General features: G+C 44.0%; 1 protein-coding gene, 1 non-coding gene and 1 pseudogene across 2 annotated transcripts in view; all 3 read left to right on the top strand.

Annotated features, from left to right (window-relative positions):
- The first annotated feature begins 3,655 nt into the window (after positions 1-3,655).
- On the top strand, positions 3,656-3,727 carry TRNAE-UUC (transfer RNA glutamic acid (anticodon UUC)). Its single transcript has one exon. It is a non-coding gene; the product is annotated as a tRNA-Glu (tRNA).
- Positions 3,728-7,219: 3,492 nt separating this feature from the next.
- Positions 7,220-27,835, top strand: part of LOC149063793 (recombining binding protein suppressor of hairless-like) — a 100,115-nt gene continuing 79,499 nt past the window's right edge. Inside the window, exon 1 of the mRNA XM_089255572.1 lies at positions 7,220-7,296. The gene's annotated coding sequence lies outside the window, so the exon portion shown is untranslated. The remainder of the gene's footprint in view (positions 7,297-27,835) is intronic.
- On the top strand, positions 13,103-13,200 carry LOC149063794 (U6 spliceosomal RNA; annotated as a pseudogene).

The raw sequence follows: 27,835 nt of genomic DNA, 5'->3' as shown, positions 1-27,835 counted from the left end.
TTATTTTGGAATCTGACATCATAATATAAATTATTATAAAAATTCATGCACGAATCGGAACATAGAATTTAAAATTTAATTAACTTTCAAATGGAGAAACTATAGCGATGACGATTTTTCTTTTCTTCACAAAAAAATGTTAGAGAATTACAAAAAAAAAAAAAAAAAAAAAAACCCTGTAGGACGGAGTTTTAGTTATTATTTTTCAAACATAGATGACGCACCTGCATCGACACATACAGAGATGATCTGTTCGTATGCGCTTCGGGTAACGAACGCTTCGGCTAACGAAGATTTCTATCAGATTCGTTTCAGTGCATTCGTTATAAACTGAAGAGCCAAAAAAACTGGTGCAGGCATGCGTATGCAAATAAAGAGATATGAAACCAATCGGAGTACGGCGAGTGTCTGACATAATTGTTAGATCGGTTACTGCTGCTACTATGGCAGGTTATCGAGATTTAAGTGAGTTTGAACGTGGTGTTATAGTTGGCGCACGAGAGATGGGACATAGCATCTCCGAGGTAGCGATGAAATTTGGATTTTCACGTACGACCATTTCAAGAGTGTACCGTGAATATCGGGAATCCGGTAAAAAATTAAATCTACGACATCGCTGCGGCCGGAAAAAGATCATGCAAGAACGGGACCAACGAGAATCATTAAACGTGACAGACGTGCAACCCTTCCGCAAATTGCTGCAGATTTCAATGCTGGGCCATCAACAAGTGTCAGCGTGCGAACTATTCAACGAAACATCATCGATATGGGCTTTCGGAGCCCACTCGTGTACCCTTGATGACTATAACACCAAACATGGCCCCCGCTCTGTTCCTTGCGGGATATAAGCGGATTACCTTGTGGCTGGGCCATGCTGGACGAACTCTCCCGACATCCGGGCCCGGCGAACATCCCCCCGACTCGCAAGCCACTGGGTCCGTCTCGCCGGGACCCCACTCTATCCCAAGCAGCCACACTCCGGGAAGCTCCCGGAAACCTCCGATGGTCAAGAAGGAGCGCAGGTGGACCGCCCGCCAGATCTCCGACCCAGCAAAAACATTCCGACGGCCCTCGGCTCCACTAGTCCACGAAAGAACACCCCCGTCCGCCACTCATCGCCCAAAGGAGCAACAGAACGGAACGAAACGTCCTTCCCCCTCCGGCAGCCCGACCATGCCACCACCGCACTCCGTCCCCACCAATAAATCCGCAGATGGACCCGTGGGATCTCGGTTGCCAATCACTCGCTTCAGCTCCTCTGCCACCTGAAAGAAAACATACATACATGACCCTTGATGACTGCACGACACAAAGCTTTACGCCTCGCCTGGGCCCGACAACACCGACATTGGACTGTTGAGGACTGGAAACACGTTGCCTGGTCTGACGAGTCTTGGTTCCAATTGCTTCGAGCTGGTGGAGGTTCTCTGATGGTATGGGGCGTGTGCAGTTGGCGTGATATGGGACCCCTGATCAGGGGCGTAGCCAGAAATTTCGTTCGGGGGGGGGGGGCAAAGTGACAGAACAATGGATTTGGCCATCTTTTTTCCTTTTTTGGGTCATTTTCTCACATTTCGGGGGGGGGGAACCAGACCCCCAAGTCCTCCCCCCCTCGCTACGCCCTTGCCCCTGATACGTCTAGATACGACTCTGAAAGGTGACAGGTACGTAAGCATCCTGTCTGATCACCTGCACCCATTCATGTCCATTGTGCACTCCGACGGACTTGGACAATTTCAGCAGGACAATGCGACACCCCACACGTCCAGAATTGCTACAAAGTGGCTCCAGGAACACTCTTCTGACTTTAGACACTTCCGCCGGCCACCTAAATCCCCAGACATGAACATTATTGAACATATCTGGGATGCCTTGCAACGTGCTGTTCAGAAGAGATCTCCACCCCCTCTTACTTCCCGGATTTATATACAGCCCTGCAGGATTCATGGTGTCAATTACCTCCAGCACTACTTCAGACATTAGTCGAGTCCATGCCACGTCGTCTTGCGGCACTTCTGCGGACTCGCGGAGGCCCTACACGATATTAGGCAGATATACCAGTTTTTTTGGCTCTTCAGTGTAGATGCATAGTCCTGAAATGCATCACTTTCTTCCAAAACATTAAAAAATAAAAATTGAGAGGTTCAATCAGGGCCGTAACAAGGATTTCTGTGTTATTTTGCCGTAGGGAACAAACATAGTTTTGCGCCACCCCCACCGCACTTTAAAATTCGATAATTTTAAAAAGTTGTTTCTTTTTGTTCTCATTTAAAATTTGCCGCGCGGAGCAGTTGCCCCTCCTGCCGCCCCCAGGGTCGTTTTAAGAGTGTCATGGGCCCCTGGACCAAGTGATTTTTCTGAGGCCCTACTTCGCCACAGTTCCCGAAAAATTCAACTACTTCTCGTTTTTCTGAGGCTCCTCTTCGCTTGAGGCCCCCGGGCCTTAACGTGCGTTCAGACGGCACTGCACCCCCCTCTAGTTCCGGCTCTAGGTCCAATTGACTTTGGACAGATTTTTAATTTCTACTCCAGCTAAGAGACAAAGTCCAGCTTCTAAAGTGGGCGAAAGTTTGCGTTTTTTCCTGCAAAACAACACTATAATCTTGGTTCAGGGTGGGGGAAGGGGAGGGGGGTTCTAACCCTCCCTTGCGTACGCCAATGCCCTGAATCAGACGTAAGGTTACGTGTTATATTATTAAATTTACGCCTTGAATAGACTTAGTTCAGAGATTGTAGATCAGTGATTCCCAACGTGGGCGTTAACGCCTCCTGGGGTGGGGGGGGGGGGGGTGATGAAATGTTCCGGAGTGACGGTAAAAACTACGGGTACAACATAGGATTGTATGAGTTAGATTGCGTTGGGGGCGATGGAAGAAAAAAAATTTCTGAAGGGGGCGATGGGACAAAAAAGGTTGTGAAACTATGGTATAGGTCAGAGTTTCCCAAACTTTTCATTCCATCTTCAGAATTCAACCTCAAACTCACGCAAACCAATAGGATCCTCCACTAAATTTTTACTTCTGCCACCCGTTTGGACCCTTCCATCGCATCCCCCCCCCCCCTTCCTGAAGGGTGGCATTGCCCACTTTGGGAAACACTGGTGTATAGATAGTTATAGGATTTTCACTTTTTTTTTTTAATCGTCAAATCCTTCTTCACCCAGTTGTGAAGCTGTCCAACTCGATCAGGCCTTTGGTGAATTTTTCTGTCTTTTTTTTTTTTTTCTATAGCACTTCTTACTCTTTTATAAAAGTTGTCTTCAAAATGTTGAACCGGACTTGGAACGAATTAAACGCGTTTGCATGAAAACCTATGAGAAATTGCGTTTCGGCTAACGAACGTCATTTCGGAACGCGAACGAATCATCTTCGTTTCAGCCGAGGTGAATATCGGAATTTTACGATTATTCTCGTTGAGCAGTCCCAGATGTTACGATAAAAATCAGAAAAAACGTTTTTTTTCCTTTTGTATATAAGGGACCTTATCTGTGTATTTTTCATATCTCGGAGAATTTTTGTCGCTGCAAGTTACCCGAGTATTGGGAACTTAAAAACTGAAAGAATTATTAATTTGTAACTATTACAAAGATCGTATTTTATGTAAAACCTACATAACTAAATTGTTTATTTAATATTATAGGTCACCAACAACCATCTCCCATGTGGTCTAGTGGTTAGGATTCCTGGCTTTCACCCAGGCGGCCCGGGTTCGATTCCCGGCATGGGAAGCGTTTTTTTTTTTTCATGATTACTATCTGATGCCGAACGCGATGAATAGCGAATTGCACATTCACAGTCGATCCCGCTTATAACGTTTCTCGAAAAACCGTCATGAAAATTTTTTTAAACGGAAAATTCGAAATGAGAGAATAACTTATTCAGACGGGACCACGAAAATAAGTCGTACTAAGCGGGGAAACGTTCTAAATGGGAACGTTATAAGCGGGATCGATGTATATGTTCCCATATTTACGACTTAACAACTCATCGTCGTTGATTTATCCTAGGCACCAAAAAATATGCTGTTACAGCCACGGTCGTCTTGAGAGCATCATGGGCCCCCCCGGGCCAAGTGGTTTTTCTGAGGTCCAACCAGGTGAATTTTAGAAAAATTTCAACCGGATCTAATTTTTGTGAGGCCCCTCATCTCTTGAGGCCCCCGGGCAGTGTCCGCGTGGGCCCATGCGTTAAGACGGCACTGATATTCGAGGGCTATTTATACGGTGCTCGAGCCCTACGCGAGAAAAGACTATTCTTGTTACTCTTTCCCCTTCTATTTCTTTTCAGTTTATTCAGTTTTTCTACAGTCATTTTGGAGGGCTATTATTGGGAGAGGGGGAAGGTATCAGCTAGGTCATAGTATCCCAAACTTTGTATTCCCTCCTCCCATCAGAACTTTTCTCTCTCGTCGCCCCCAACTCAAATGAACCCATAGAATCCTATGTTAAACCTGTAGCTTCTATCGCCCCCCCCCCTGGACTATTACATCTCCCACTTTGGGAAACACTGAGCTATATCAAGGGTGCTCAACTTTTAAGAGAGTGCCAGCCATTTTATTATTTTGAAAACGGGTCACATAGCAATACAGGCAGGGCCACCTTAAGAGCATTATGGGCCCCCGCGCCAAGTGGTTTTTCTGAGGCCCTACCTGGTAAATTCTAGAAAATTTCAACCGGATCTCATTTTTGTGAGATCTCCTCTTCTCTTGAGGCCCTGGAGCCGTGCCCGGGTGGGCCCATGCGTTAAGACGGCACTGAATACGGGGACCCCCCCCTGCGAGGGATCTCTGGTGGGCAGCACCGTCTTAACGCATGCCCACCCCGCTCCCGGGCATGGGCCGAGGTTCCACAGGGGAAGAAGGTCTCGCAAAAGTTAGATCTGGTTAAAATTTTCTAGATTATATCAGGTAGGGCCTCAAAAAAAAAAAACTTAGCCTGGGGTCCCATGATGCTATTAAGACGGCTCTGCTGGTGGGTCCTCACGACAGGAGTTTTCACGGGGCCTTTTCCTGGCACGGAGGGCTTAAGAACATCATGACAACCCCGGGAAAGTGATTCCTCTGAGGCCCTACCTTACTAGGAAGGCCTGCCTACAAATTTACATCGTTACTCTCGAAAATGTTGACTAAATCTCATTTTCACGAGGCTCCCTGAACACTTGCTATAAATTATATTAGACTCCTGACTAGGGAGCAATAAGCCAACACCCTGTGTAAACTGCACTGATCATTTTGATTTTCCCAGAGCGACCGCGGACCCTCTGGGAAATGTATACGGAACACAGATTGAGAATCACTGGTGTAGGGGGGCACGGGCCACTTTTGTTTCAGAGGTCCTGTCCTACTCCTGGCTGTTGATCAACGTTCTTTACAGTTGTGTGTGTGTGTGACTTTGCATACAACTTTCTCTAATTGGAAGTTAACGGACAGGATTAAGAGTGTATTTTACACCATAGGCGGATAGACTTGGAAGTCTGGGGGGGGGGGCATTCATTATTGTTGGAAGAGGCGCGATGATGATGATGTCAATTCATATATACATTAGATCAGTCGACCCCATCTTCGACGCTGGGGGGTGGGGGGGACATTGCTCCCGTATCTCCGCCAATGATTTACACTCTTAAAATTGGTAAAGGGTGATTTTTGAACACAATGTGAGCATTTCAGCATTTTTTAAATTGAAACCATATCTCCACGACAGACGTCCAGTGCCGTCTTAAGGCATAGGCCCCACCCGGGCACGGTCCGGGGGCCTCAAGCGAAGAGGGGCCTCATAAAAATGAGATCTGGTTGAAATTTTCGAGAATTCGTTCGGTAGGGCCTCAGAAAAATCAATTGGCCCGGGGGCCCATGATACTGTTAAGACGGCCCTGCAAACGTCTTCAAATCTTTTTCAGTCACGAGCACTGCCTGGCCTGTACCCAGGGGCGTAGCCAGAAATTTCGTTCGGGGGGGACCACTTTCATTTCGGGGGGGAAGGGACCAAAGTGACAGAACAATAGATTTGGCCATCTTTTTCCCTTTTTTCGGTCATTTTCTCACATTTCGGGGGGGGGGACCAGACCCCCAAGTCCCCCCCCCCCCTGGCTACGCCCTTGCCTGTACCAGTCATCAGAAGAAGAGTACCCTCAAGGCAAGTTCAGCCAACACATGCGTGAAATCAGGATGAGTACAATTTTTACAAGGTGTTTTTATCGGAACGTTGATCAAGTGCTTACGAGCACGAAATCGGACGCGAGCATCGAGCATTCTGGGTGCTTCAGGGAAGAACCGTGGGTGCTCGCGAGTAACGGCTTGAGAATGCCTGATCTACGACAAACTCTATACATATCTACAATGATCTATTTCAACAAATTTTGCATACATACCAGATATTCCAGATTGCCATGACAGATGTGCAATGCAATTTGTGTCAAAATTCCAGCTGAATATCGTGAAAATTGGAATTTTTATAGAAAACATTCATAATTTTGTGAGTATACTTGCTATTCTCACGAAAATGCGCAGAAGTATTACATAAAGTTTGTACAATATTTTGCAAAAGTTACAAGTTATTTGAATTTTTTTTCTGATGCAGGGCTGATCAAAAACGTTTTTTCCCCCTTATGTAATTTTTTGTCGCCCCCCCCCCCCTGAATGCACTAGTGACTAAATTTTCACTGGAAATTGTGAGCACTAGTGTAAGGCATATACGACCGAAATTTCAGAGCTATTCGTTCAGTATTTTTCTAGGAATTCGAGAAACAAAATCTTAAGGAACTCTCAAGTGGATGTGTATGGCAGAGTTCTTCCAACCTTTATCTAGTTGCGAGCACTGCCTGCACCCATCATCAAAAGAAGAGCACCCTTACGGCATGTTTGCATACAAATGCATGAAATCAGGATGATTTTAATCTTTGAATGCAATTTGTATAAGATGTTTAATTGGAACGTTGCTCAAGTGGTTCGCGAGCACCAAATCGAATAAGATCATCGAGCACTCTGAGTGCCTCAGGCACCACTATACTGCTCGCGGGCAAAGGGTAGAAGATGTCTGGCTATATAGCGTGTTGTTTTTATAATGTCCAAGAGATAGCGCCATGAAACTTGCTTGTAATTGAATTTGAAAAGATTCTGTATAGTTTTGTACCGATTGTAAGATCTAGATGGCGCTATAAGTTTACGATTATATATTTTTTTCCCCTCCTCTCAAATTTGTTTATAAACAAAGCATGTTTATTTGTGTTGTGCCTTCCGTAGTGGACAGATGGATGTCGGAAATTTGACAAAAATCAATCTTTTCTCTGGATATTTTTCCAGGTAAATTTGCAATTTATTTTTTGTTTTTAATTCAAAATTTAATTTTTCAACACTGAATTCAGGGCAAAAAAAAAATTGTGTTGATAATTGTGTCGTAATACAATTTTGATTAATGCTGAACCTAGCCGGGCATTGTCCGGTAGGTTTCAGGTACATAGGGAGAGGGCCCCCTCCCCCCTTCCGAGATAATTTCATCCACGAATTCCGAATACAGATATTTAAATTTTCAGACTGTAGGATGTCACAAACATCAATTTTTGGAAGGCACGTGATGAGGGCCGCAACTGGGGGGAGGAACAGGCGGGTCTGCCATGGTCCGGCCCCGGCCAGAGAGGGGCCGCTAATTTCCTCCTTTTAACTTTCTCTTCAAAATTACAAGGGGCGTGAAAATGCGTGCTTGCCCCGTTGACCGAGGATCTGTCCATGATGCTATTGAGAAGGTCCTTTTCGTTGCATTTCCAATGGAAATCTTCAATTTACAAGTTTGCCGCCCTTCTGAAAGGTAGGTTCTGTCTGTGTGTGTGTATGCACAGGGATCGACTGACCTGTGCGTGAGTGTGTGTGTGTGGGGGGGGGGGGGGCTCCGGGCAAGGCAGGAATCACAGGGCCCCGTGACTGGATCGAAGATATTTGGCTAATCAGTGAATAGATGTTTAAATTTGCCCACCTCCCAAAAAAAAAATGCGGTACCCTGCATAAATGCAACATTTTTCCCATTCGGAAATTAGGCGCTGTGTGTACACCCCTGCCCTAAAGCAAGGTTCTTAATGAAGAGTGTGCAGGACTATCTCTCGATCAGCTGGGGTGAGCGTGCATTTTGGCGCCTCGCCCTGAAAACGTTTGAAGAGAAGTTAAATTTAGGATTTTTTTTGGCACCTGTGGCACCAGGTACGTCTGCAGACCCCAAGGGGAATATTCCTTGACATATCGGATGCTGAAGTTCAAGGGGGGAAGAGGTGCCTCCAGCGTGTGTTTTTGGATCCCTGAGACAGACTTTATCTTCCCCCCCTCCCACCAAAGGATTCATTATTATGCAAAATAAGTATAGATTTTTGGTGGGGGCCCCCCATTTGACTCGGGGCCTTGGGGCAACGGACCTAGGTGGCTCGGTAAAAAGGTTAAGAACCACCGCTGTAAAGCAGTGATATCCAAAAGTGCTCCGTTCCCCGAGTAAAAAGCATGTCCTGGAACTGGGGCCATAGTTTGAAATTTTCTTGGAGTCCCCCCCCCCCCTACTCCTATATAAGATTTTATCATTGGTGTATGTCTTGTATAGCTAACACCGGGGAACTAGGGTTAGGGCTGTAACCCGTGCCTCTTTTCTGAGGGGGGGGGGGGGGTTCCAGAATGAGGCAGCAAGCTCGGAGGGGCGGCAAATTTTTGTAAGGAGTGGGCAAGAAAATCAGAGTAGAATGGAAGAAGGGTGACGAAGTTTCTATAATAGCCCCACGGGTGTTAAAACCATTGATACGCGTCTGCTGAGGGACTTGATCGGTGAGTGACAAAACGAGTGACTTACAGAGTTTGCAAGCATGTGAGTGAATGACCTTAGAGAGTGAGTGACCGAAAGAAAGATCTAGACAGTTTGCGAGCATGTGAGCAACCTAAGGAGCGACCTAGAGTGCGAAAGAACAGCTCGGTGAGCAGCCAAAAAGAGCGACCGATGATGTGTGCAGGCATGTTAGCAACCAAAGGAAAAAACCTAGAGAGTGTTTGAGCATGAGAATCGACAATACAATTTGTGCGATATTTTTTCTGGAATAAGTTTTTGTACACCCAGCAAGGTAGGTGGGGGGGGCCCCGATACTGCTAAAAGGGCCCCGCATAAAACCAGAGCCACTTTAGACCATGGGCACATCCAGGCATGGCCCTTATGTGAATAGGAGGGTCCCTCATGATGAAATTTGGTATCATGATTTACGAGAGTAAAGCAAATGCGTATGAACTGTTGTTTTCAGCTGAAGTAAGGAGCTTCCGACAGAACAACTTTTTGGCCCAAGGGCCCATCGACGCAAGACGGCACTTCATAGAACCCCCCTTCCCCCACCCCCACGGAATTAAAAGTAGACGACATTGCTCATGAAATTTTTCTTAAATATCAATTTGGTAAAAAAAAAAATAATAATTAGTCTGGATAAGAGACAAGAGGGCCACGAGAAAAAAAATATGGTGCAAAGGGGCATGAGCGGAGATACAGGGGGCATGGGGGCATTGCCCCCCACCCCCAGCATCAAATGTAAAATCGACTGATTTAATGCATATATGTATAGATGAATTGACATAATCATCATCATCATCGTGCCCCCCCAGCAATAATGATTGTGCCCCCTCCATACTTCCGCCTATGTAGTCTATCTCCGCCTATGCAGCGGGGGTCGTAAAAGGTTAAGAAACGCTATTAAAAAAAAATTGAAATTCTCCCCCCCCCCATTCTCACATGAAGGTTTTCCGTGAGTTTCATCAATTTGAAAGGACGAGATGAAGAAATTTACGAGAAAATTTAAGTACGCCATTTTCTTACGCCCCCCCCCCCATTTTTTTTTCGTCGCACATTTGCGTGTCTGGTCTCTATAAAATTTATCGCGCGAACTCATTCAGTTGAATTCACATTGTTAATGTTCACGTGACATGTTATTATTATTATTATTTTTGCTTCGCCCTTAAAACGGGCAATCTCCGTAAATTTCTCTTCTATTACTCATTAACTAAAATAACACCAGCTCGCGGTATCGCCAGCTGCAAAATTTTTTGCAATAAAAGAGCTCTAAAGTTAAAAAAAAACAAGGGGGATTGCTTTTTTTGGGGTGCTCGAGTACCCGTAGTACTTTGTAGCACGTTTCACAATCGAATGACTTGCCCCTTCGGGTTTCGTGTCCATAGGCGGAGATAGACTTGGGAGTCTGGGGGGGGGGGCATGATGATGATGATGGTGTCAATTCATATGCACATATATACATTCGATCAGTCGACTACACCTTTGACGCTGGGGGGGGGGAGGGGTCGGCAACGCCCTCCCATATATTCCGCCCATGTTTGTCTCGGGGCTTGCTGGCGCTGGTATGAACGACGTGACTTCGTCTTGTTCCCTGGCCTTGGATGGGTGCCGATTGGGCGGTACCCGAACGCGTCCCGAGTGTAATGGTGTATATCCAAACACCATCACATACTGTTGCTGCGTGGGATGTGGGAAGGGAGCAGGCCTGCTCTCGGAGGCTGCCGCACTCGGGCCCTGGGGATTTGGATTCGGGGTGGGGGGGGGGCTTAATGCTACCATGGCCCAAACCCTCTGGATAACAAGTTATATTTCCCTATGGGGGCAGAGCGGTTTCGGGCCACTCTTGTGGTAGCCTGAAGTTGGATGGTGTCAATGTTTCCTCTTCAACACAGCCTTTAGGGAATAACAGGCAGTAAATCGCTCAAGAGATAGGCCTGGGTTGTTGTCGCAACTACTACTAGAAGTAGATTTTGTAGCATGGGCCCAAGCACCCACAGAATAAATTCAGCAATCAAATTTTTCTACATAAAGGTTAAGCCGAGCGACCACAGGCATGGCCCCCACAAGGGGTGGGCTGACAAGGCTCCAGCCCTGGGACCCGGGGGGATTTTAATAATTTTTTTTTCACGCTATAAATTCATCATAAAGGGGGCCTCGGGAAAGTCTGGTCGGGGGGGGGGTGTAAAAGTTCCCAGCCTAGGGGCCCCGCTTCAGGATGTGGGGGGCCATGACCACAGGTCTGAAACACACCAGACGACAATCAGGGCCGCAACTAGGGGGGGCAGGCGCGTCTCGTGCCCCGGGCGCTAGACCCGAGGCAGAGCGATTTCATTCTGAAACCTTTCCTTCAACATTACAAGGGGGGCGTTAAAATGAGAGCTTGCCCCGGGAGACTAAGCATCTAGTTGCGGTCCTGACGACAATAGTTAGTATCTATAAGAGATAGAAGAACGCAAAAGCGTCGCTGAACTTTGTCAAGGACGTCATGGTGAACTGAGAATATTCATGCGTTTATCAGTGTCCTCTCAACGCATGGACCCACACGGGCATGTCCTGGGGGGGGGGGGGGGCTCAAGTGCAGGGGGGGGGGAAGACCTCATGAAAATTAGATGAGGTTAAAATTTTGAGATTATGCATATAGATCGGTAGGCAGGCATTTTTCACTCAGAAAAATCACTTTGCTCTGGAGCTCATGATGGATGCTCTTAAGACGACCGTGGGGGTTGCCTATCGGTAACAATCGGACCCTAACCCGACTGTTTAAATAACTCCTACAGTCATTAGAGCCGCTTCGAGGTACGAATTCTACCCATCTCCCTGTTTAAAAGTCTCGCTAAAGACAAAAGAAACAGGCTCACAACAAGTATTCAATCATTACGCTTCACTCATAGTTCGAAGAATAGATGGCAACACTGTAACAAACATTACACAGAAAAAAACTTCACGTTAGGGGGTTCATAACACATGAATGGACATTCCAACATCTACTTATTCGTTAGAAATTCCTTAGAGGAAGTGCATGTGCGGTATAGTAGTAGTAGTGGTGATGAGTGTCTCGTGGGTGTATATTACCGTTAGGGCACGAAGCCACTGGTAAGTGATCGCTAGAGCCAGGGGGTCGTGGAGTCAAGACTTTTTTATGAGTCATTATTTCAATAATTGTATTATAAACAAAATAAATATTGATTAAAAAAAGGGTTAAAAATTTACCAATAAATATAATTTTTGAAATTTAGGTATTGGATCAATTTTAATAACAAATTAACTTGCGTGGCTTTAAACAATTCGTAATCGAAAATCGCGAAAAACCCTAGTATAAATATTCATGTACTAATTTTTTTATGAAAGAATATTGAAAATTGAAAATATTTCATTCACAAACTATTTATTTTTCGTTTTGTTTAAACAGTTTATTTGATTTGAAATATTTTATAAAAGAATATAGAAAACCAATTTTTTTTTACATATAATTGTTTTTTTTATAAAATTAGAAAACTGTTTCCATTAAAAACCATTTTAAAAACTAATTTCACAAAAACAATTTTTCAAGAAGCTATTTCTATAAACATTTTTTTAAAACCAATTTCCATGAAACATTGTTTTATAAAGACATTCTCCTTAGACATTGTTTTGTTTTAACAGTTATTTTTTAAACATTGTTTAAAAATTACTTTGTAGACATTGTTGGAAAAATTACTTTGTTGACATTGTTGGAAAAATTACTTTGTAGACATTGTTGGAAAAATTACTTTGTAGACATTGCTGGAAAAATTACTTTGTTAAGACATTATTGGAAAAATTACTTTCTTAAGATATTGTTTGAAAAATTACTTCCATAAGATATTGTTTAAAAAATAACTTTGTTAAAAGAGAACATTGTTTAAAAAATAACTGTGTTAAAAGAGAACATTGTTTGAAAAATAACTTTGTTAAAAGAGAACATTGTTTAAAAAATAACTTTGTTAAAAGAGAACATTGTTTGAAAAATAACTTTGTTAAAAGAAAACATTGTTTAAAAAATAACTTTGTTAAAAGAGAACATTGTTTGAAAAATAACTTTGTTAAAAGAAAACATTGTTTAAAAAATTACAAAAAATAACATTGTTTGAAAAATTACTTCGTTGGCATTGTTTGAAAAATTCTGAGAGATTGAAATAATTTTCTCAGCTTTCTTTTCTTTTTCTTACAACTTTGTTTAAAAAATAACTTTCTTGAAACATTGTTTTAAAAATAACTTTCTTGAAACATTGTTTTAAAAATAACTTTCTTGAAACATTGTTTTAAAAATTACTTTTAAGACTTTAAGATGGTTTTAGTAAAGGCTTTGGCCATTCTAAAATTCGAACGATACAGAGGCATGGCCCTTGCGCAAGGATGATACGCAAAATCGTGAAGCGCTCCACATTTTTTGGCAACCATAAATATTTTTAATGTGGACATTTCATTATATTTTATCATGTGTGCATAGTTTCTAGTTTTTGTAACTGCATTTTTAATTCGGTTGCTGTATTTTTTAAATATATGACAACCATATTTATGGGCATTTTTATTCTCAGCCATCTTGTTGGCGTTTTGCCTGTTGTGGCCTTGCATTTGTTTGAAAAATTAGTTTCTCACGCGATTGTTTCGAAAATAACTTTCTCAAGAGATTGTGTGAAAAGTAAATTTTTGAGACATTACTTGAGTTAGTAGTGTTTGAGTTTTTAACTGAAAACTCTTGTTTGAGAATTGAGAAATTAGTTTCTTAAAAGATTGTCTAAATTGTTTAAATTATCTTGTCTAAATTGTTTAAATTATCTTGTCTAAATTGTTTAAATTATCTTGTCTAAATTGTTTAAATTATCTCGTCTAAATTGTTTAAATTATCTTGTCTAAATTATTTAGACAATCTTTTAAGAAGCTAATTTTTCAAACAACGTTTTTATTAGGTAAAGGAAATTGATAGTGAATTTGAATGGAAACAATATTCGTGGCATCAATTATCGATGACAAAGACAATCGTAATATCATCGACCGTGACCCTCCAAAACGCGCCGCCATCTTGGAATTCCACTACCACTGATGATGATTACGATGATACATCATCATAATACGTTATTGGATAGGGAAGAGCGATGTATAAAGTAACTAATAATAATAAATGAAAGAAGTTGTTTATTCGTCCATCCAAGAAGAGGGCCTGGGAAAAATCTCGTCCACACATACAGAGACACATGGAGAAAAAAAAAAGAAGATAATAATTTTCTCGCTTGGTGTTGACCCCAAGACTCGAGTTCCAATGAATGACTTGGTGTCGTGAGAAAGTCGTTTCCTGGTTGTCTTGTCGCTCTCTAGGGACGACTTTTAATAGAAGAAAAGAAAAACGACGTGAGAGAAAGTCGCCATTTTTTTTTTATATAGACGATTACATGATGCAACAGCGACCCCTGGTGATAGCACGTGGGAAAAAGACAGAATGGTTCTCATGGAAAGTTGTGAAGGACGTGAGCTGAATACGAAATGAGTCCTTTCTTGATAGTTGATAGGATAGTTGATATACTGTAATAATAATAGTAATAATTACGTAATATGCTATTGGCCTTGCCGTTGTTGATTATTCGCGACATGGTGCAGTCAACCCTTTTGTTACACCGACCGGGTAATGGTGTCTTAACGGGAGGGAGGGGGGGGGCAAAGGTGCCGAAAGGAGTCCAGAGATGCAGGGCCGTTTTAAGAGCATCATGGACACCCGGGCCAAATGATTTTTATGAGGCTCTACCAGGCAAATTTTCGAAAATATCAACCAGATCCCATTTTTGTGAGGCCCCCGGGTCGTGTCCGGGTGGGCCCATGCCTTAAGACGGCACTGCAGAGATGCCATCAAATTGAATTTTTTTTTCATGATTACGAATTTAAAAGATTTATTAATGCATAAAAATTGGGCTCAAGGGGTCAACTGAATTTATTAGGACCAGAGGCACAGAGACATGGAGAGAACATTGAGAGTTGCTAGAAGTGCCGTACATGCGGGACTCAAGCCCAGCAAACCAAATTGCTCGCGAGCACCATGGTGCGCCCCTGAAGCACCCGGAGTGCTCGGTGCTCGTGTCCGATTTGGTGCTCGCGAGCACTTGATGAACATTCCAATTGAACACCTTGCACAAATTGCATCAAAAGATTGAAACCATCCTGATTCCATGCATCCGTATGGTCAAACTTGGTGTAAGGGTGCTCTTCTTTTGGTGATGGGTGAAGGCAGTGCTCGCGACTAGAAAGAGGTTGAAGACCTCTGCTCAAGCCCATACGCAGGAGGGAGAACTGAAGAGAACGGACTGGGCACGACCAGGCTCTGTCGCTTACGCGATATGAGCTGATTTGCCCCGGAGGGCATGGTCGTGCCGGAGGTAATTTTGAGTTACAAGGTGAAAAAAATATTAGTAAATGGGGTCGCTGTCGTGGAATTTAAAGGACCCTTAGTGATGTACGGCTGAAGTTGGTTTTCTGTGGACTATGCTCTATGTTTGCCATCTTCGAGGCGCTAATGCGAGTCGATCTCCCCGTTAAAAAGTCTCTCCGCAGAGAGCTGCTGGCCTGCAACCATAAAATCTTCAATCATTACACTTCACTCATGGTTAGAAAAGTTGATGGCCGATGGCAGCACTGCACATAACAAGTATTACACAGAACGAACTTTACATTAGGTTCGCAACACGGACACGTATGGTAGTCATGTATGTTCATTCATATACAATTACAAAAAACAAAGAATTGAGTTAGGGCCCCCCCCCCCCGTATTTTAGGGTACCTAGAACAGTATTTCTCAACCTCCGGGCTCTGACATCAGTAAAACCGGGGCGTGGGTGATTAAAAGTTTCATTTTTACCCATTTATTTCCCATTTGCCGTGTGTATGACCGGGCCTTCTACTCGCAAAAAAGAAATCAACCTGGCCGCGGGCTTTTAAAGGTTGAGACCTAGAAAAGCCTTTGACAATATGTATTCAAATACGAGATTCATATATGTACTAGCATATACAGTAGACATGTACAGTACTAGTATTTGAGAAGCTATCCATACTTAGAATAAGCCAACCATAAATACATTGTATGGTATTTTATCATGTATATATCTATTCTATAATATAAAATCACAAACAAACTCGAAAAGGGCCTGTTGCTAAGCAACCGAGTGACGGAAGTGGGTGAAATTTTTGAGTGACGGAAATCTGTTACGGAAGTTGGTTCGATTCATATATCGATATTCACATTCATATATCGTACATTCATATTCAAATATCGGATATCATATCGATATTGGGTCGATATTCACATATCGGATATCATATCGATATTGGGTCGATATTCACATATCGGGACCCATTTCACCCATCGGGACCATGTTATGTGCATGTACCAAGAGGCTCCTACATCCTACAGCAGAGCCCTTAGGCTGGAATTTAGATTTCGAGCCCCCAAACCAGCTTTTCAGGGGCCCCCTCTGTGATTAATTTATAGTGTGAAAAATCAAAAAGTGATAAGAATCGTTGTGGCCCCTGTCAGCCCTTCCTTTGTGGGGGGGGGGGGAGGTCCATGCCGAGAGGTATATATATGTATAATATACACACACAACAGCAGTGCTCCCAACACAGGGTCGGGGTACCCGGGGAAGATTTCACGTATAAGTAAAAAGTTTTCATTTCCAGGGGCCCTTGATGGATCTCATTGTTTTCTTGCTGCTTTAACGTTGAAAAATTTCGATAGCGGAAGCAAAAGATATATCCATTCTGGGGCCCCACCAAAAGTATGCGAATTGGTGTCCCGGGTAATTGGTTGGGGGGGGGGGGTCCTGGATTTTATTCGTTGGTAAAACGAATACAAATGAAAATTTTTCATGGTACTCGCTCCGTGGGATGGCCGACAAGCTTCCAAGTCGGGGCCCATGTTTACAGGTTTCATTTTGGGTGCCCTGGATTTTATTTGTTGGTAAAACGAATACAAATGAAAATTTTTCATAGCACTCGCACCGGGGGATGACCGACAAGCTTCCAAGTCGGGGGCCCCATGTTTACAGGTTTCATTTTGGGGGCCCTGGATTTTATTCGTTGGTAAAACGAATACAAATGAAAATTTTTCATGGCACTCGCTCCGGGGGATGACCGACCTCCCCAGCGCGACCCAACCCGTAAGGGTAAAAGGCTTACATCCCTGGAGGGACAGAGTCTGGGCCGTGACTGGTTTGTCGGGGGATGACCGACAAGCTTCCAAGTCGGGGGCCCTATGTTTACAGGTTTCATTTTGGGGGCCCTGGATGAATCTCATTCTTTTCTGTTGTAGAATTTGCAACAGCCGAAGCCCGAGATAAAGCCAGTCTGGGGCCCCACCAAAAGTATGCGAATTGGTGTCCCGGGTAATTGGTTGGGGGCCCTGGATTTTATTCGTTGGTAAAACGAATACAAATGAAAATTTTTCATGGCACTCGCTCCGGGGGATGACCGACAAGCTTCCAAGTCGGGGGCCCTATGTTTACAGGTTTCATTTTGGGGGCCCTGGATTTTATTCGTTGGTAAAACGAATACAAATGAAAATTTTTCATGGCACTCGCTCCGGGGGATGACCGACAAGCTTCCAAGTCGGGGGCCCTATGTTTACAGGTTTCATTTTGGGGGCCCTGGATGAATCTCATTCTTTTCTGTTGTAGAATTTGCCACAGCCGATGCCCGAGATAAAGCCAGTCTGGGGCCCCACCAAAAGTATGCGAATTGTGTCCCCGCTACTGGATGTGGGGCCCTGGATTTTATTCGTTGTAAAATTGATAAAAATGAAAAATTCTCACAGGGGGGTGTCCGACAAGCTTGCAGGTCAGGGCTTCATAGAAATGTTGGCAGGTTGTAATTCGGTGCCCCTGAATGTATCTCATTGATTTTTGTGGTTTAACATTGTAAAATTTGCAACACATCGGTAGCCCAAGATATATCCAGTGTGGGGCCCCACTGAAATTCAGCGAATTGAATCTGGGGACCCCCATGGGGAAGTTTTCTGGGGATACTTGATGAATCTCATTTGTTTTTTGTTGCTTTATTATTATTTTCATTAAAATTCGCTTCTTCAGTAGGCTGGTGCTTTCACACGTCCCTTTCCCCTTTTCCATAGCACGCTGATGAAGTGGGACGAAATAAACAAGATATGTCCGGGAGAGAAGTGGGGGGGGGGGGTTGGCCGCCAAAGGTGGCAGGGGGGCAGAGCCCTCCTAGTATATATATATATTGTTTAGAGTTTTTGTAATTGCATTTTTAATTGAGGGGTTGCTGTATTTTTTTTCATATTCCCCACGAGAATTTTGGTAGTTGAAATGCAGCTCGCTTATTTTATTACACTGCTGGCCACCGTAAATGCAACACCCTGAAGGAAGCATGCTAATAATATGAAATTTACAACATGCATTAGCGGAGGTGAGATATGCAAATGATTAGAATTTCAGCGCAGACGCACATCACGCGCGCCTGTGGCGCCACTTCAAAGCGCTATTTAAGGCTTGGAGATTTCGACGATTTGAAGTACGGCAATTGTGTTTTTCTTGTGGTTTTTTCAAAAAAACGATCAATTATGCCTCGTAGAAAACAGCGATCATCTTTTGATCAAGTATCCGAGTTCGACAGAGGGAGGATAGTGGCCTACCGAGATTGTGGATTATCTTTCAGGGAAATCGGTAGTCGTGTTGGACGAAACCAAACAACTGTAATGCGGATATGTGATCGTTGGATGCAGGAGGGTACGACGGACCGACGTGTTGGATCGCATCCACCTCAGTGCACCACTTCACGTGATGACAGGCGTATTGTGCGTATGGCAGTGACGGATCGCTCAGCCACATCACGAACCATAGCACAGCACATTCAGTCTGTACCGCATCATCCAGTGTCTGCGCGTACCATTCGACGCCGTTTATAGCAGAGTGGTCTGTCCGCAAGACGTCCATTGCTTCGTCTACCCTTGACGCAGAACCACAGACGCCTCCGCCGCCAATGGTGCGATGAAAGAAGCATGTGGACGGCACAATGGAATGAAATTGTCTTTACTGACGAGTCACGCTTCTGTCTGCAACACCACGATGGTCGGATTCGAGTCTGGAGACACCGTGGAGAGAGGATGCTGAACAGCTGCGTTATGCACCGCCACACTGGTCCTGCACCGGGTATTACGGTATGGGGCGGTATTGGATATGACTCTCGCACTCCTCTAGTACGCATTGCCGGTACTTTAAAAAGCCAGCGCTACATCTCCGAGGTGTTGGAGCCAGTTGTCCTTCCTTACCTTCAGGGCTTGCCCACAGCCATATTTCAACAGGATAATGCGCGACCACACGTGGCACGCATTGTCCAAAGGTTCTTCGTCAATCGCCAGATTGAATTGCTTCCCTGGCCAGCTCGCTCTCCGGATCTTTCGCCGATAGAAAACATGTGGTCCATGGTTGCTCAATGATTGACCCAGATTACATCCCCAGGAACACATGCTGTACCCCAAGAACACATCCAAAGTCTCTTTGAATCAATGCCGAGGCGTGTGGCAGCGGTGATCTCCAACAATCTCGGCTACTCTGGCTACTGATTTTGGCAGGAACCACACTTCACAGAAGTCTATAAATTTAATCATTTGATGCTTGGTCAACATGTTATCTACAAAATAAATATTGTTGCGATATCTCTTGTCTTTCTTGGTGTTGCAATTTGGGTGGCCAGCAGTGTATTTCGAAGAATAATTAATTATTAATTTGTCACCACGAGTGTGCGGGCCCCCGGAGCAGTTTCACCTGTCGCACACAATTGAAAGCGGCTTTGTTGTGGCTTCTACAGTCCGTGATCTGCTTGAACTATACAGGGTGTTCTGTTAATGGACCGACAAACTCAGAGGGTTGTTAGTAGGCATCAAGAGGAAAAAAAATTTGCAAAGGAACATTGTATCGCAAATCACGTTGAGAGGGTGAAAATTGCGAAAAACGCATGCAGGCTCTAAGTTCAGAAGAGACGAAGGGTGGATGTCAGTTGATCGCTGAATGCGTTTGTGGGTTCGCTCACCATATCTGACGTAAGCACCGTCGCGAAACGCATGCGCTGGGGTAGGATTACGCACTGCGGACGACGTGAATTAGCGCTATTGCGTTAGTAAGCACATGTAGCAGTTAGCTGTCTGTTTCAATGAGTATCGTGATGGCTGACAACACGAACGAGGAATACACTGATATGCATCTGATTTACAGTCGAACAATTGGCGCTTAGCACAGCGGATGTACCAACAGCAATATTTGATGAGGCGTTGTCCGCATCTGTTACATACCCAAAGAGGTGGATTGGACACGCGGGACCCGTTGCTTGGCCTCCACGTTCACCGGATCTCAATCCTTTTTCCTATGGGGCGGGGGTCACCTTAAATCACTCGTTTATGCGACGCCTGTGGACACACCGGAGGATTTTATAGCGCGGATTGTCGTCGCTGCGGCAGACATCAAAAGCATACCTGGTATCTCCAAGCCCGGCCGGGAATCGTTTTTACGTCGTTGTAGACTGTGCAATGACGTCAGCGGCCCCCCTACTTCGATAAACTCTTGTAATAATTAATCAAGATAAATATTTTTGTAGATATTATTATACTTTTTTGTCGTTCCAGCTGGACGTCGAAACCTGCATGCATTTTTCGCGATTTTCATCCTCTCAACTGTATTTGCGACACCATGTTCCATTGCAATTTTTGTTCCTCTTGATGCCTACTAACAACCCTCTGAGTTTGTCGGTCTATTAACAGATCACCCTGTATAATATCTCCGAAACACAATACTATTTGAAGTCGTTTAGCTTCCGAAGATAAGCGGATGTGGGAATCGTGTTTTTATACAGAACTTAACAATCGACCTATACCCAGCCCCAGCGTGGATCCATGGGGGCGATCGCACTTTCCGAGAGTCCAACAATGTAGGAGAAATTGGCGTGTCCCATAAAATACGGGGCGATCAAACAATCGTACGTCACTTCAACCTGGATCCGTGCCTGACCCAGATCGGCTCGAATTTTCACAGTGGAACCTCCCATAAGGGGCACCTTCTCTTTAGCGGACCCCCTACCGAACACATTTTGGCCCCGTGGAATTGAGCCTCCAGGCACTGATCCAATTGAGGACGATGAGGCCAATCGCTCCACCGAAAAGCCGGATAATATGGGAGAAACTGATCTGTCCCGTACTGATACCAGGCGATACTATCAACCTGCACAATTAAGGTGCCACTCCCGTCACATCGCCCTGAAATCAGTAACTAGTCTCAGAAAACAATTTTTTGCTGCCCGTTATCGAGATTGGGTGTCCGTAATCGAGAGGTTCCACTGTAGCCCCAACGATGTCCACGTCCTATCTAGGCATAGTCCGTCCCACCCAACATAGCACCAACGATGACCAAGTACTACCGAGGGTATACCCAATATAAAATATTGGATAGGTCCGTTATCGAGAGGTTCCACCGTATCACCAACGATTGCCAAATCCTACCGAGGGCGTGACATATTGGGTGTGTCCGTTATCGACAGGCTCCACCGTATTACCAACGATAGTCAAGTCCTACCGCGGGCATAACATGCTGGGCTATCGAGAGGTTCCACCGTAGCACAAACGATAGCCCAAGGGTATAACATATTAGATGTCTGTTATCGAGAGATTCCACCGTATCACCAACGACAGCCAAGTCCCACCGAGGGTGTAACAAAACAAGGAAACGATTCCTCAATGAAATCTCTCACTGAACGTGACCACCCCGTTAGTTCCTGACCAGTATTCCCATCACCCAGCAGTATTCCCATCAGAAGCCGCCTAAATGCGTTTAAGAAGTTCATTGACCACCCTTGGTCATTTTTCTCTTCCCCCCCCCCCCCCCTCAAAAATGCCATGGTCAAATGATTGGGGGAAGTCACAATATGGCCAAGATAGATTAGGGGAAAAAAAACCAATATGAAATTGAACAAATCGCGATTGAGTTTCGTGTTAAAGTCTCACTTCTTCGTCCTAAGTGTTATTCACAGAACGTGTTTTGTGCGCTCAGAGAGGTCAACGTTGACCGTTTAATGTCGGGCTATAAATAACGTTTGCACGAATACATATGTAAAAAAAAACAAAAATTGAACTATGTATAATATAATCTATTGTTTTTTGTAAGAGGAGGAGGAGAGAGACAGAGAGAGTTCATCATCAGAGACAAAATACAATGGTCACTTGGCTTTTGTTGCCATCCTCTGGAATCGATAAAAATCATTAGGGTGGACCTGTTGTGGTGGACGTCAAGGTGGGGGGGGGGTGAAGGAATCGTTGAACGTCAGCGATGATTAAATGGTCAAGGCTGGTTGATGTAGGTAAAAAAAAGTGGGGGGGGGGGTTGTGTGTGTAACAAACGTGAACTTGTACACGTGATCCTTTCTTGTAAAGGAATGGGAATAGATGGCCGCGATGACCTTATATAATGGTTGTAGTATATTGTTCCGAATGGAAAACTCTTTTTATGGGAAACGTACTTGTTGGACTGAAATCGTAGTTGTGTTCAATTTTGTCGTAGCTTTAATGGCTTTAATAGACCGAGACCACGGATTACAACAAATTCCAAAGAAAAAAAAAGATGGAGTAGTTCTAATAAACGTTTACTCGAGGGTCTCTCACATTATCTGCTCTCACAGAGGGCAAGTGCGGATCCAGGGGTGTGGGCTGACGACCCCCCCCCTCATCCCAAGAGCCAAGTAATACGGGTGATATTTTTCTGCCCTGTGTGTGTAAAAATACGGGATGAGATCTAATGCATCTACACAATATAAGTGTCTTCTCCGACACATCACCCTGGATTCGCTTAGTCCGCTCCATTCTCTCGCGGCTGAAGACGCCTCCGCTCCATCCGCAGCTGAAGAAGCTTGTCTCCACTCCATTCGCAGCTGAAGATATCTGCCTCCGTTCCGTTCGCAACTAAGGTAACGTCTAATTTATCTAACAACGTCTAATCCATTCGCAGCTGAATATATCTGCCTCGGCTTCATTCGTGGCGGAAGACGTCTGCTTTCGTGCAGGCACGGATCTGAAAGGGAAAGGGGGGGGGATAGGAACGATCCCAAGAAAAATAGAACCCCCCCCCCCCACCTCCACTTAAATTTCAAGAACAACAATCCATTCCCAAGAGACGAATTATAAGGGAAGATTTGTCTGCCCCGTAAAATACGGACGATCCATTGAATTTACACAATTCGCCTCAACCAACACCGTCTATCGCAGAAAACCTCCACACGAAGCTCGTGACGTCACTGAAGTCGTCCGTTTCACCTATGTCATGGAATATACTGCAAAAAAAGGTAATGATTTCGCATACGTCTGACTGCTATATCCAATAGGTGAAATGGACGACTTCAGTGACGTCAAAGCTTCACGCGGAGGTTTTCTGCTATAGAAGCCCCTACGACACATCGCCGTGGATCCGCGCCTGATTGAGGATACCAAGGACTCCTCCTTGAACTATGCCGTAGTCTAGGGATTTCCAACCAAATTCATATGAGTGGATCGTAGGTGTACCACGCATAATGTTGAACGGAAGTAACTGATTACTTTCTAAACAAGTCCAAAACAGAGTACTGTATTTTCAGGATCTTAGCGTACCTTCTGAGACCCCGGGGCAGATCTTTTCTTGGAGGCACCTTGAAAGGGTTATTATAATGCAAAATAAGTGTATATTTTTTTTGGGGGGGGGGGCATTCAGCTCTGGGCCCCCGGTTGCCCCAGTCCAGTTACGGCCATGTGTATTTTCAAATTTTACTATGTAATACAAATAAAAATTGAGGCCCTTGTGGTATCAGTACCAGTTATTTCTGTTCCCAGTGCAACATCATTTTTCACATGTATAATAATAGAGCATATCACACCCCCCCCCCCTCGAAAGGGTAACTATTATGCAGAATAGGTGTACATTTTTGTGAGAGCCCCATTCATCTCGGTGCCCTGGGGCAGTACCCCGGTTGCCCGTAGTATAGTTGCGGGCCTGGTATATCAATGTTTCCCAACCTTTCTGGTGTCGCGGGCCCCCTGTAGGGGAGATCAATGTTCCGCGGACCTCATGTAGCGCCAGAAGGTATATTGCGACGCCACACTGCCATAAAACCCCAAACTGCATTGATTTTTAGGATTTGCGTATCACAAAAAATTGAAGTAATGAATTACAATTTCGCACAGTGAAATTGTAATTCATTACAAAATGTGTCAATTCATGCAATGGTAGTAAATGAAACACTTTCTTCCGTGGCCCCCTTGAAGTATCCCAGTACCACAAGGGGGCCATATGGCCCCTGGTTGAGAGCCACTGATCTACATAACTCAAGAAAAGTTGCACATTAGTAGGTTGTCTGCCGCAAAATGTATTACATTGTATGAAATCCACACACCCGTATGCAGCATAAAAATGAACAATATATAGTATCCTACGATGTATTGTTCATTTTTATGTTACACAGCAATTTAAACTCACCACAATCAGTTTTACTTATAGAATTGAACAAACAGTTTCGTTTTAATTTGATAGATGGCAGCAGTGGTCCAAACGCCCCCCCCCTCTCGTGCATAATAACGGAGTGTAAATGTGATAAATGTGGGTTATTTGTGGTTATTATGCTTACTTACCAAGCATTTCGGTGAGTTTGATAAATTTCCCTGAACTTATCACTTTCACCGGAGATAATGCATTAACGCCCAAGCGTCGCGTCATTGGTAAACATGATAAATTGTACTACTATATGTAGTACATCATGATTATTAAGCCTACATGTATGGTAGCATTACATCGGGGTAGGATCGCAAAATTTGTTATCATTATATTAGGGTCCGATATTCATCACACATACTAGACTCATTTGGATTTTTTTCCCCATATTCATCAAATTCATCAATTACACTGGAGTATTATGCATAATCACAGATAAATTCGATGAATTTCAAATATTTATCCTAACGAACCAACGACGCCTGGTTATTAAAGGCCGTTCAAGTATTACGTCATCATCGATGGGGGGGGGGGGTTGGATGATGCTTACGTCATTAACCACCCTTTATGAAAACATGAGTTGGATTCAGAGGGGCAGAGCTAATGACGAAATTTTGCTGACAGGGTGGGGTCAGCGTTTTGCTGACTTTTGCTAACAAGGGGGGGGGGGGTCAAAAATGGCCGGAAATTTGCTTACGTAATACTTGAACGGCCCCTTATGCATATTCGCCGGTAAAAAAGTGATTCATTTTTAAAACTTACCAGGCCGATCGTAAGTATGCATAATAACCGGTTATTGTGTATAATAACCGATTTATCACATTTACGTTAACATAAATATGAAAAGCAAGTCTGAAGGATAAGGGAATTTTTTCCACCCTTTCACAAATTATATCTCCTATTTATTATTCTGTCCGCAAGTAGAAAGAGGTTACAAAACACAGTGTGTGAGCGACCAAATGAGTGATCAAATAAGTCTGCAAGTATTTGCGTGACTAAAAGAGAGGGAAGGGAGTATTTATAGGAAGCGGAGCACTGAGCGGACTATAGCCTAAGGCGGAAAATTTTTTAAAATGAGTGGTCAAGAAAATTAGACTAGAATTGGAAAAAGTCTACGAAATTCGTTTAGCCCGAACTAAAGCAGCACCTCCTAGAGATAGAAGGTCCTCACACGCTGCTCGTGACGTCAACAAGTAGTTCTTTTCCCCTCAGAATATTCAGGGATAAAAAAATTCCACTGCTCGTGCTAGTATCATCGTTGTGCGGAAAACGAACGATCGGGCTGAGAATTGGTGATTTCTATGCCCCATATCCATCCAATCACCATGCTTTATTTGTGAGCCAACCAGGAAAATTCTACGCGAAGATAAGAAGAAACGAAATAGGTTGCTGTGTTTCAAAATGTCAAAACCTCGCTAGGTATAGTCTTAATGACGTTATACAGATGAACTTGGCAACCCGTACGAAGGTCTTTTATCTCTAGGAGATGCTGACGCTACTGGTTGGTATGAAACAGGGGGTCTTCAAACACGGTGGGGCCAATTTGTAACACCCACGAAGCCCGAGGGCCACCAACTCATGTAATTTGGTGACATCTTAATAGAAGGGGGGAACCAATGGGGCCCACGAATTAATTCTGAGTATACATCGATTCTGCAATTGTATATCTCTCATTTATTCTAGATTATTTCTTTCATTAATTGTGGAATCAATAATTTCTCAGTTATTTGGCCCTCGGGCCATGCGTGGAAGATCATTGGCCTTTATGCCAGTGATCTTCAACGCATGGCTAATAAAGGGTCCGTGGAACACAAACGGTTAACAACCCCTTCTATAACAGCATTTATGACCCTACCGTCAACACAGTGGCGGTCGACTGAAGTTATTTTTCTGTGGTTCGAAACTTCGATGCGCGAATGAGAACCGATCTCCCCCCCATCGAAAATTCTCGCCACAGAGAGAAACATGCCTACAATGGTGCAAATATTCAAAAGTTACACTTCACTTCTGAAATATAGATGGCAGCACTGAAAAATCAGACAATACGCGCTCAGACTGTTAGGCTGCGCTCATAGCGGAACGAAGAGGTATGCGTTCCAAGAATTGCGATTGTAAAGAAAAAAATGCGTAGGGGGTGGAGGAAGAGATGTCCACACATAGTAAAAAGATTAGGATAACAGATGAAATTGGCCGTAGGGGTTCTGAAATGTAAGGGGATGATGATCCTCCCAGAAGAGGGGTGAAAATGCGAGAAATGGCCCAATCAGCAGATTGAGGTGAAAACAAACATGTTTGTTCAACTCCCGCATCTCGTTGAGCGTCCTCTTTCTCTTTTTCCACCTCGCTTCTCGAGTATGTGCGGTGTAGAGCAAAACAATACAAATGTTTTCATCACTAGTCTCTATTACGCACTCCCGTACCTCTTGTACCTCTTGTTAGCCTCACTATGTGCTCATCCTTAGGAACACACACTCACAATCCGGACACAACTCACTTGTTGGTGAATTGCCCATGGCGAGATAGATCGGATTTGTGCTCGGCTTCAAAGAAAGAAAGCACAAGCGGGGTTTTATTAACAACCATAACTCATCTTTTACATACTCAAACTGCCATAAACAGGCCACACTATCTTGGATCTCTCACGCTCCCGTGTGCGAAATATTTCGCGTACCCCTTACCCAACCCACCTACAAGGTGATAGATCACGAATAGAAGCCCAATATTTTCTAAAGCGAAAATTTGCCGCCATCAAATTCATCTGTACATGTGTTGCACATGCCTAAATAAAATTCCATAAACTTCAATTTAAAAAAAACAAACTTATCTCCTCTCTTAACGTAATCTTTGAGCTTGGGGATATCGACGTATCAAGCCGAGCTTAAAAGAAAATTGCTCTCCAAAGCTCTTGAAGCCATTAAATTTTCGCGCAAAATATACGCCATAAAACTTTTTCGAAGGTGATGTTGATACAAAATACATGATAAATATCCCTTAAGAGGGGCATAAAATCGAGCCACGAGATTCTTTACGCCAATGAGAATAATCCCAGTGTGGCCCAGATGGTGAGGGCCAGTGGCGTAGGGGAGAGGGGGGTCAGAGTAGAGAGAGAGAGATAGAGATTCCAAAACTCTCTCTTCCAGGCCCTTAAATCTTCAGCAATATCGCAGGCTATAGTTTCTTAATCATCCCCCCGAATATTTCTGAACATCTTGCGTGATCTCACCGCTCTTCTTAAACATGCTCTGTACCCATGTAAGGAACCTGGAGGTGAAAAGTTTCCTGTTTCCCCCCCCCCCCCTCCAAGTTTTGTTCCGAAGTAAGGGTTTTGCTCGTGTGTGAACATGATATTACCTAATTCAGTTAACATGAGGATGAGGGTGGAGTGTTGTGTGCGTAGAAGAATTTATAAGCTGCGTGCGTGCGTGTGTGTTTTAGGAAACTACGAAAGTATGTTACTTTTAAAACCCGCCCCCGCTTTTGAAAAGATTTTTAAGCTTTCCGATAACAAAAGTTTTGCAACATTTTGAAA

The sequence above is a fragment of the Pholcus phalangioides genome, unplaced genomic scaffold (genome assembly GCF_987345545.1).
Source record: "Pholcus phalangioides strain wild (caught in Gottingen) unplaced genomic scaffold, Ppha-v1.0 ptg000043l_1, whole genome shotgun sequence".
Classification (NCBI taxonomy): domain Eukaryota; kingdom Metazoa; phylum Arthropoda; class Arachnida; order Araneae; family Pholcidae; genus Pholcus; species Pholcus phalangioides.
The sequence above is the reverse complement of the archived record's forward strand: the minus strand, read 5'-3'. Positions and strand labels throughout refer to the sequence as shown.